Here is a 10,679-nt window from a genome sequence, read left to right as displayed (position 1 = left end):
AATGCAACTGAAGGGCCAAGAAGATCATGGCAGCTGGAAATCCCATGATTTGCATATTGGCAGAGAGTACCATGGGGGGCGGGGTGGGGGGGGAGGAGAGAGAGAGAGAGAGAGAGAGAGAGAGAGAGAGAGAGAGAGAGAGAGAGAAGAAAGCAAGCACTCCAGAGATCTGCAGAGGGTTCCCCTTGAGAATTCAGCTGAGTACTAACCAGAACATGTGAGCAGGGAACTGCCTAAAAGAGTCAAAGGAAACAGTACCTAGTATAAATGCAGACCCCAGATTAGTGTCTGTTACTTCCAAGCAGACTAGAAAATATTATAATTCATGGATATGTGGTAGATTCTCAAAAGTGTCATGCATTAGTGGTAAAGAGTAATTAACCTAAACTAAAAACAGTCTGGCTCTCCCTAAGAACTTTTAAAAGCAAGCTTTAAAAGAACCAAACTGTTCAAAGTAAATTAACTTTATCCCAGAACAAAGCTCTAGAATATTTATAAAAACATAAAAATAGCCAGTACCCAAAAAGATAAAATGTTTTATATCTAGCATCCAATCAAAAAAACACTAGACATGCTCCCAGCCAAGTGGCTGTTAGTTGGAGCATTGTCCTGTACCAAAAAGGTTGTGGGTTCAATCCCCAATCGGGGCACATATGGGAGGCAACTGATCAATGTTTCTCTTTCACATCAATGTTTCTCTCTCTCTCTCTCTCTCTCTCTCTCTCTCTCTCTCTCTCTCTCTCTCTCTTTTCTCTCTCTCTCTCTCAAATCAATAAAAACATATCCTTGCCCTAGCCAGTTTGGCTCAGTGGACAGAGCTTTGGCCTGGGGAGTGAAGGGTCCCAGGTTCAATTCCGGTCAAGCCCATATGCCCGGGTTGTGGGCTCAATCCCCAGTAGGGGGAGTACAGGAGGTAGCCGATCAACGATTCTCTCTCATCATTGATGTTTCTCTCTCTCTCCTTCTCCCTTCCTCTCTGAAATCAATATATATATATATATTTAAAGGTAGTGATTGTTCCTTAAAAACAAACAAACATCCTTGGGTGAGGATTTTTTAAAAAATCACAAGACATGCAAAGAAACAGAAAACTACAGTCCATTATAAGGAGAAAAACCAATCAATTGGAAGGCAACCCAGAATTGATACAAATGCTAGAATGAGCAGAAATGACATTAAAACAGTTATTATAACTATATTAACTGTTCAGAAAGCTAGAGAAAATATTGGACATGCTAAGTAGAGACATGAGAAATAATTTATCCATTGATTAATTGATTTTTAGAGGAAGAGAGAGACATAAATTTGTTGTCCCATTGATGTATGTATTCATTGGATGCTTCTTGTTGTGCCTTGAACCTTGGCATATAGGGATGACATCAAACCAACTGAGCTAACCCACCAGGCCAACATGAGACATACTTTTAAAAGGCCCAACTTCCAAAGATGAAAATTACAAAATTTGTGATTAAAATGCACTAGGTGGAATTAAAAGCAGATTAAACATTATAGGGGAAAAAAGATTATTGAATTTAAAGACAGCAGTAGCAGGGATCTAAAATATAACATAGGGAGAAAACTCGAATATAAATAAACAGAGCATCACTGAACTTTTGTAAAACATTAGGTGGCCTAATATAAACATAATTAGAATCTCCAAAGGAGAGAAAAGAGAGTGAGAAATATGTGAATAAATCATAGCTGCAATTTTAAAATGTTTGATAAAAGTTACAAACAGATTCAAGAGGTTCCACAAACTCCTTGCACAAGCACAGAAAGCATGAAATTATACCAAGGCACATGATATATCAAATTCTGAAAACCAGTGCTAAAGGGAAAATATTATAACCAGACAGTGAAAAAAGACACATTCATAAGAGCAAAGATAAGCATGATGGCAAGTTTTTCTTAGAATCAATGTAAGTGAGCCAACAATAAAGCAACAATTATACATTACTGAAAGAAAAAAAATGCCTCTACACTGTGAAAATCTCTTTCAAAAATTTAAGTGAAATTAAGACCTTCCTTGAGATGTATAAAAGTAGGAAAAACTCATCAGCAGTTCTTTGGGAAGGAAAGAAAGAGAAAGGGAAGGAAAGGAATGAAAATGATACCAAATGGAAATGCGGATCCATATGAGAGATTGAACAGCTCTGGAAATGATAACTACATTGGTAAGATTTTTTTTCTTATTATTTAACTTTTTTAAAATTTTTATCTTTATTGTTGAAAGTATTACAGATGTCCCCTTTTACCCCCATTGATCCCCTCCACACCACACCTGCTTCCCCACCCCAGGCCTTCACCACATTATGTCTGTGTCCACAGGTTATACATATATGCATGTAAGTTATTTGGTTAAAATACAACTGCCTATTTTAAATGGATAATACATCATGACCAAGGGGTGGTGGAGGAGGTTAGTCCCAATAGAGCAAGGTTAATTTTAACATTGTTAATCAAGCCCTGGCTGGTTTTGCTCAGTGGATAGAGCATCAGCCTGCGGACTGAAGGGTCCCAGGTACGATTCTGGTCAAGGGCACATGTCTGGGCTGCAGGCTCAATCCCCAGAAGGGCGACATGCAGGAGGCAGCGGATCAATGATTCTCTCCCATCATTGATATTCCTATCTCTCTCTCCCTCTCCCTTCCTCTCTGAAATCAATAAAAATATATTTTAAAAAAGAGTCAATCAATGTTTTATAAATATGCCGGGCCCACCAGCTTCAGTCGAAAAGTACCTGAAAGAGGGGTGAGGATTGAGAAAAGAGAGACAGACAAAAGATGGGATCGGGAGGACTAACAGTTCAAGACTGCAGCCCCGAGTTTATTTCCCACAGCATATTTATGCAGTTATGATTGCACAAGCATTTGGCGAGCATAAGCAATTCTATTATTATACTAGTAGCCCATTTGCAGGAAGAATCCTGCAAGCGGCCGCTGCGGCCGCGTGCGATGCTGCTGCTGCCGCAGTTGCGGCCACCACGCCTGCACCCGCGGGCCGCTGCTGCCCGCCCCGCTCCACCCCGTTCCACCCCACTCTGCCCCGCTCCGCCCCACCCCGCCCCGCCCGGGCTTTCCCTCTGGCAGCCACCTTGCTTTCCGCTTTTCCTCCCTCTTCCTTCTAAGTTGTCTTCAGTCTTCACTCCTCCCTCCCTCAGCGTATGCAAATTAACCGCCATCTTTGTTGGGTAATTTGCATACTCTCCCTGATTGGCTGGTGGGCGTGGCTTTGGCTGGTGGGCGTGGCTTGGGCATAGCAAAGGTGCGGTCAATTTGCATATTACTATTTTATTAGGTAGGATTTGCACCGCTTTTTCCTGTCGATCTTTACACAGTATCCCAGACTCTCCAACTTCCTCTGACCATACCTTTTTCCTGCCTCATGGCCAAAGCTAACTTCCTTGTTCTAAAATATCCTGCTTACTTCCCACGCTATGCTGACTGTCACATAATATTTTGCATATTTTGCCTTGTCTGCAAGCTAGCAAGCCTTAGTGGGGGAAGGAGTGAGTGCCAGACAGCCCACCTTGTGAAATGCTGTCTCCTCGGGACTTTGTCAAGCCGAGACCGCTCCCCACATAAATATAATTCACCATATTAATAAGCTAAAATGAGAAATCTACATGATTATCTCAATAGGTGCATAAAATGCACTTAATCCAATATTATTTCTGATTTTTTAAAAGACAAACTCTGAGCAAACTAGTAATAGAAGGGAACTTTCTTAATCAGATAAAGAGCATCTATGAAAAACCTATCACTAGCATCATACGTAACATGGAAAGACTGAATTCATACAGGAATGCAAATGATACAGAACAACTTTGAAAAAGTAAAATTGAAGGATTAACACCACCTGATTCCAATGCTTATTATAAAGCCACAGATATCAAGATAGTGTGGTATTGGTGTAAAGACAGACAAATAGATCAATGGAATAGCATAAGAGTCCAGAAATAGACACACACAGGTATGGACAACTGGTTTTCAACAAAAGTACAAAAGCAATTCAGCGGAGAAAGGATTATCTTCAATAAATGATGCTGAAATAACTGTATATCCACATGCATAAAAGGGGGGGGGGGCTTTGATCCATACATCATACCATATTCAAAAATTAACTAAAAACTGACCATACACCTAAATGTAAACCTAAAAACTATAAAACTCCTAGAAGGAAACCAGGAGAAAAATCTTTGTTCTTGTGATGGGCAAAGATTTCTTAGCTATAAATCGAAGTGCATGATACATAAATGAAAACATTAATAAATCAGACTTCAGTAAAAATAAAAACTTCTGAAAAGCCAAGCCATAGATTGGGAAAAGATAAGAACCATATGATTTCACTTATATGTGGTGTATAAAACTGAAAGCAGCAAATGAACAAACAAGAAAAACAAACAAAAACTCATAGACAAAGACAACAGTATGGTGGTTACCAGGGGAAGAGGGTGGAGAGTAGTAAAGAGTAAAGGGGGTCAAATATATGGTTACGGAAGATTGCACTTTGGGTGGTGGGCACACAAAGTAATATACAAATGATGTGTCATAGAAATGTGCACTTGAAACTGATATCTTATTAACCATTGTCACTCCCAATAAATTTAATTTTAAAAATAAATAAAATGTTATTACCAGAACTTAAAAAAAACAAACCACTTTCTTCAAATAGTTTAGTCTGATGTAAGAGATGGACAAGAAATGGGCAATCCCAATGAAGCACCGTGAGAGACAGTATACACCACGGTTAAGAGCTCTGGTACTGCCAAAACCAGTTTAGCTCAGTGGCTAGAGCGTCAGCCTGCGGACTGGAGGGTCCCAGGTTCGATTCTGGTCAAGGGCATGTACCTTGGTTGCGGGCACATCCCCAGTGGGGGGCGTGCAGGAGGCAGCTGATCGATGTTTCTCTCTCATCGATGTTTCTAACTCTCTATCTCTCTCCCTTCCTCTCTGTAAAAAAATCAATAAAATATATTTTTAAAAAAAAAAGAGAGAGAGAGAGAGAGAGAGCTCTGGTACTAGGACACTCAGCTCCAAATCCTGTGTGACCTTGGGCAAGTCACTTAACCTCTCTGAGTCCCCAGGACCTTTTCTGTAAAACAGGGACAATAGCACTGTGTACCTCATAGATAGGTCATAGATAGGTCTGGTGTAAGGTCTAAATGAGTTAATACATGCAAAGTGTTTAAAATGTGCCTGGTATAGTGTCCTGATTGCCAGTTCTTGTCAATATTAGCATGACAAATAGGAAGGTCTGAAGACATGATTCAGGCAAGAAGCCAGACACAAAACTAACAACCTTTTTTACCGCAGCATAGTATTCCATTGTGTAGATGTACTAACTTTTTTAATCCACTCACCAGCTGATGAGCACTTAGGCTATTTCCAAATCTTAGCTATGGTAAATTGTGCTGCTATGAACATAGGGGTGCATATATCCTTTCTGATTGGTGTTTCTGATTTCTTGGGATATATTCCTATAAGTGGAATCACTGGGTCAAATGGGAGTTCCATTTTTAGTTTTTTGAGGAAACTCCATATTGTTCTCTACAGTGGCTGCACCAGTCTGCATTCCCACCAGCACTGTATGAGGGTTCCTTTTTCTCCGCATCCTCGCCAGCACTTGTCATTTGTTGATTTGTTGATAGACATTCTGACAGGTGTGAGATGGTACCGCATTGTCGTTTTGATTTGCATCTCTCAGATGATTAGTGACTTTGAGCATGTTTTCATATGACTCTTGGCCTTCCTTACTAGTATGTCCTCTTTTGAAAAAGAAGGAGTTCTTACCATTTGCAACAGCATGGATGGAACTGGAGAGCATTATGCTAAGCGAAATAAGCCAGTCAGAGAAAGATAATATCACATGATCTCACTCATTTGTGGAATATAATGAACAACATAAACTGATGAACAAAAGCAGATCCAGAGACTGGGAAGCATCTATCAGACTGTCAAACCTCAAAGGGAAGGTAGGGGAAGGCGGGGGTAAGGGGGAGAGATCAACCAAAGAACTTGCATGCATGCATATAAGCCTAACCAATGTACACAAACACCAGGGGGTGAGGGCATGAGTTGGGGCGGGGGGGGGGGGGGCAGGCAATGGGGGGATAAGGACACATATGTAATACCTTAATCAATAAAGAAAAGAAAATAGAAAAAAAGGAAGGAAGGAAGGAAGGAAGGAAGGAAGGAAGGAAGGAAGGAAGGAAGGAAGGAAGGAAGGAAGAAAACCCTTTGAGAGCTGCAGCTTGCCATTTGTAACAAGAGCAGTTCCAAACAGAGGATCCCAAGCCCCGGCTAACGTGAGAGCTGTGGTCTGGAGGTCTATCTTCTGTTTGTAACCGTCACTGGAAACCTGTGATTCTGCACATACACTGCTCTCTTGGCCAGAGGGACTACCAACCCACAATCCCACCAGCTAGGGACTTTCAGAGGGCTGAGGGCCAAGCTTTCGGGCATAAAGTGCTGTTGACCAATGCTCAGGTTAGGAAAGGACACTGGATGACACATGAAGAATGCTGGCATTCAGAACAAGGTCGGTCATTCCCTGAACAATGAGTCCTAGCAGGACAGGAGAGAACAGGCCAGCAGGCAGCCCAGCATTGTGCAATGCAGACCATACCCTCCTCTCGACTACCAATCAGGAGGTGGTCCTGGCCACGTGGGTCACCCTCATCATACTTAGCTGGAGAGTAAGGTCTCCAGCTCAGGATCTTCTAGTACTCACGTGCTATAAAGGTGACTGGCTAAGAGAAGGAAGAAATAACCGAGCAAATTCAAAGGGTCCACAGGGTATGCCTTCTATTGTCTTCCTCTCAGCCACTGCTTGCCTTCTTCAGTCTCCTGAACTCCAATTAAGAAGAAAGGGGGAGGGACCAAGCCCTTGGAACAAACTGGAGGCTAATTTCAATCCAAAACACTGGGTGTGACTTGGCAGCAGCACTCAGAAACTTCTAGCTAAGCCATCCTATGCTACTAGTGCTGAAAATACCCAAGCATTTGATGAAGCAGTGCAGTTAAATTTAGCCCTGGCATTCCCAGGGCTGGGCTGGGTGCTAGAAGCAGCAGAGTAGACCCACAGATACACCCATCACAGGTGTTAAGAGCTGCCAGCAATAAAGAGCAGCCAGTGTGATGACAATGACACCTGGAGGGAAGTAGAGTGAGGGAAGGGATTTGGAGGGAGGTGAGGTTCATGGCCCAAAGGCAGGTCTCATCTCCCAATAGCATTACCAGGACCCATCAGCCTGGTGCCACCATCAGCAGCGAGATAACATAACATGGATGAGTAAAGAATAAAGATGTAAAAGAAAAGGAAATGGTGGGGACTGGGATGAACTGCAGGGCAAACGACCCATCTAAAACTACTGAAATTTCTATTTTTTAAATAACACCATGTTAGCCAAATAAAATCCCGCATTCTGTCTGCAGACTTTCAGTGTGATTGGCACCAGGCATAGCTGTAAGGAGTAGGCAACCCCATGGCTACTATTTCACCATCAGACATTCATTCTTTGTTCCTCCAGTCACTTGTTAAAATGCAAGCAGGGTTGTTTCGTGCAGGGCAGCCCAGGCTGTAGTGTCTGGCGGTGAATTAAACAGCCACCATGTCAAGCAAACAGGCAAAGACCAAGACCACTAAGAAGCACCCCCAGTGCTCGCTTCGGCAGCACATATACTAAAATTGGAACGATATAGAGAAGATTAGCATGGCCCCTGCGCAAGGATGACACGCAAATTCGTGAAGCGTTCCATATTTAAAAAAAAAAAAAAAGAAGCACCCCCAGCATGCAACATACACTGTGCTCGCCATGTTAGACCAGTCACAGGTTCAGGAGTTTAAAGAGGCCTTCAGAACAGACATTTGCATGATAGCTTGCTTCTCTAGGGAAGAATCCAGCTGATGCTCAGCTCGATGCCATGATGGATGCAGCTCCAGTGCCCATAAATCCCACCACGTTCCTCATGATGCTTGGTGAGAAGTTAAATGGCACAGGCCAGGAAGAGGTCATCAGAAATGCTTTTGCTTGCTTTGATGAAGAAGCAACTGGCACCATTTGGGAAGATTATCTGAGAGAGCTGCTGACAATAATGGGAGATTGGCTTACAGAGAAGTGCCTATTGACAAAGTTACATTGAGTTCACACGAATCCTTAAACATGGAGCTAAAAAGATGACCGAAAGAACTTTTGCTAAAACCTTCCAATTCCTTAGTCTTACTCTATTTTATTTTCCCATCCTCACAGATCTGCTGCATACAACTTAGTTTCACAGCTTTGCCTCTTTATTTAATGTATTTATGCTAGATCTTTCTGCCACATAGCACTTGTATAATCAGACTGTAGATGAGGTTGTAAATTGTGCTAAAAAAAGTTTACAAATAAAAAAATCTACAAATTGAACCCCACCCCCACCCCAAAAACACACACACCATGGGCTTTAAGACTTCTTAGCTAACTCGGTTATTCTTACTGATGCCTGTGTTTAAGAAGGAAGAAAAAAAGAAAAAGAAATAATTGCCCTGCATTAATAAATTAATTGGTAAATTAGCATTTATTAATATGTTCAGGATCAATTAAATGTTACCGAGTAAAGTAGCAGTTGTTGAATACAAAGAACGCTTGCCTTGGAGTCAGACAGGCTTGAGTAGACTGGCTCTGCTATCCACTAGGAAATTAATTCCATTCCTCTTTGGTAGAATGGAAATAATAGGTCTATCTCAGGTTGCTATAAAGATTAAATGAAATAACCCAGGACAATGTTTGATGATCATTCATGTTCAATAAATGACATATGGACTTTAATCATCTGAGAGCCAGGTTCTATAGGACAGGGACTAAGAGTGAGAAGTAGAGTGGTGAGCCAAAGCTTCACCAAGGCAGCGCCTTCCTGCAATCTGAGTCAGGAGGAGCTTCTAGGCCACGTGGGGCGACACCGCCCCCCTGTGTCCATTTGCTGCACTGCAGCCACATTTAGGTTGAGTTGAACCTCACCTTTCTCTCCTTTGCCACTTGAGATGGAGTATAAGGTCCTGCAGACCTACTTTGCTATTGTTTCTATTCCATGTGAGCCCCTGATGCAGTCTTTGCTGAGCCGGGCAGTTGTTGAAAGTAATGATCCGAGACTGTAACAGCCCAGCTTGTCCATCACCCAAGCACCCTGCCAGCACTGGGGAGCATTTGTCTAGCCTCTTTGATCCAGCGCTAATGCAGGTGTACTGGAATCCCCTGGAAAGATTTAAAAATAATAGCTATCTATTGGTATATTACACCCCTCTGCTGAACTGGAATCTTGAGGGTGGGCTGGAGAACACATATAAAAAACTCCTCATCAAGGGATCTCAAATTCAGCCAATTTTGAAAACACATTACTTTAACCCCTTAGTGTGCCCTACTCACCTCTTGGATTTGAGTAGTCTTTGCAAGTAACAAAGTAAGAAAAGACAGTGCTCTCTGCACTAGAAATTAGTATTTGAATGGAGCTAGAAAGCAGGGGATGAGGAGTCAAGTGAGAGGGAAGACAGAGGTAAGAGAGAAGAAAGAAAGAAAAAGAAGACTCACACCAAGAAGAATATAGAAAGGCAGAGAGAGAGCAAGGAAAACAGGCACACAGAGAGAGAAAGGTGTGGGGAAAGAAGAGTGTGATAAAAAGAGAGAGGATGGAGAAAAGAAGGCATTCTCATAACCATGACAACATTTTGGTGTGGCAAGAGATAAATGGACAAATCCTAGATTAAGAAAAAAATTTTCAATCTAGGGTCATATCTGCCATATGCAAAATCTCTTGCATATTGACAAGGATAGGAACACCACAATAGAGTAATGAGCAAAAATATGAAGAGAAAATCCAAATAGCCAATACAGGGAAGCTGGGTGAGTTTGCTAGTGAGTGGGAAATGTAGATTATTACTTTATTCCTATGAGATTGGCAGAAATCTGAGAGTCACTTACTTATTGCTGGCTAGGTTGTAGGGAAAATGATTTATTTAAATCTTGATGGTAAAAAAATGTAAATTGTCACAGAACTTTGAAAAGAAAAAACAAAGCTAACAAAATGTACCACCTTTTTTTTTTTTTTTTTTTTTTGAGAGAGAGAAAGAATGGAAGAGAGGGGAAGAGACAGAGCAAGAGAAACATCAGTGTGAGAGAGAGACATTGATTGGTTGCCTCTGGCACAGCTCTGACCAAGGCGGGGGTGGAGTTTGCAACCGAGGTTCATGCCCTTGACCAGAATCGAAACTGGGACCTTTCAGTTCAATGCTCTATCCACTCAGCCAAACCAGCTAGGGCCAAAATGTTCCACTCTTTATTCAATCTACCTGATCCATTTCTGGGACTCAATGCCCTAGAGATAAATATACCAGTACATAACAGTATATGTTCAAGAATGGTAACTGCAGCATTATTTATGGTGACAAAAACACTAGTAACAAAGGAGAAGCTATTAATAGGGTATCGTTGAATGAATGTTGATACATCTGGCTCATGAAATAGGATTTTATATAGCAACTAGAGGCCCGGTGCACAAAATTCGTGTATGGGGGGTGTCCCTCAGCCCAGCCTGCACCCTCTCCAATCTGGGACATCCCTCTCACAATCCAGGACTGCTGGCTCCCAACCGCTCACCTGCCTGCCTGCCTGATTGTCCCTAGCCACTTCTGCCTGCCAGCCTAAT

At 42.0% G+C, this 10,679-nt stretch overlaps 1 non-coding gene and 1 pseudogene across 1 annotated transcript; both read left to right on the top strand.

The window, feature by feature from the left end:
- The first annotated feature begins 7,600 nt into the window (after positions 1–7,600).
- LOC129151513 (myosin regulatory light chain 12B-like) lies at positions 7,601–8,271 on the top strand (annotated as a pseudogene).
- Positions 7,660–7,766, top strand: LOC129151545 (U6 spliceosomal RNA). The gene has a single exon (XR_008558201.1). It is a non-coding gene; the product is annotated as a U6 spliceosomal RNA (small nuclear RNA).
- Positions 8,272–10,679: the final 2,408 nt, after the last annotated feature.

This window comes from Eptesicus fuscus, chromosome 14 (assembly GCF_027574615.1).
Source record: "Eptesicus fuscus isolate TK198812 chromosome 14, DD_ASM_mEF_20220401, whole genome shotgun sequence".
Taxonomy (NCBI): Eukaryota; Metazoa; Chordata; class Mammalia; order Chiroptera; family Vespertilionidae; genus Eptesicus; species Eptesicus fuscus.
The sequence above is the reverse complement of the archived record's forward strand: the minus strand, read 5'-3'. Positions and strand labels throughout refer to the sequence as shown.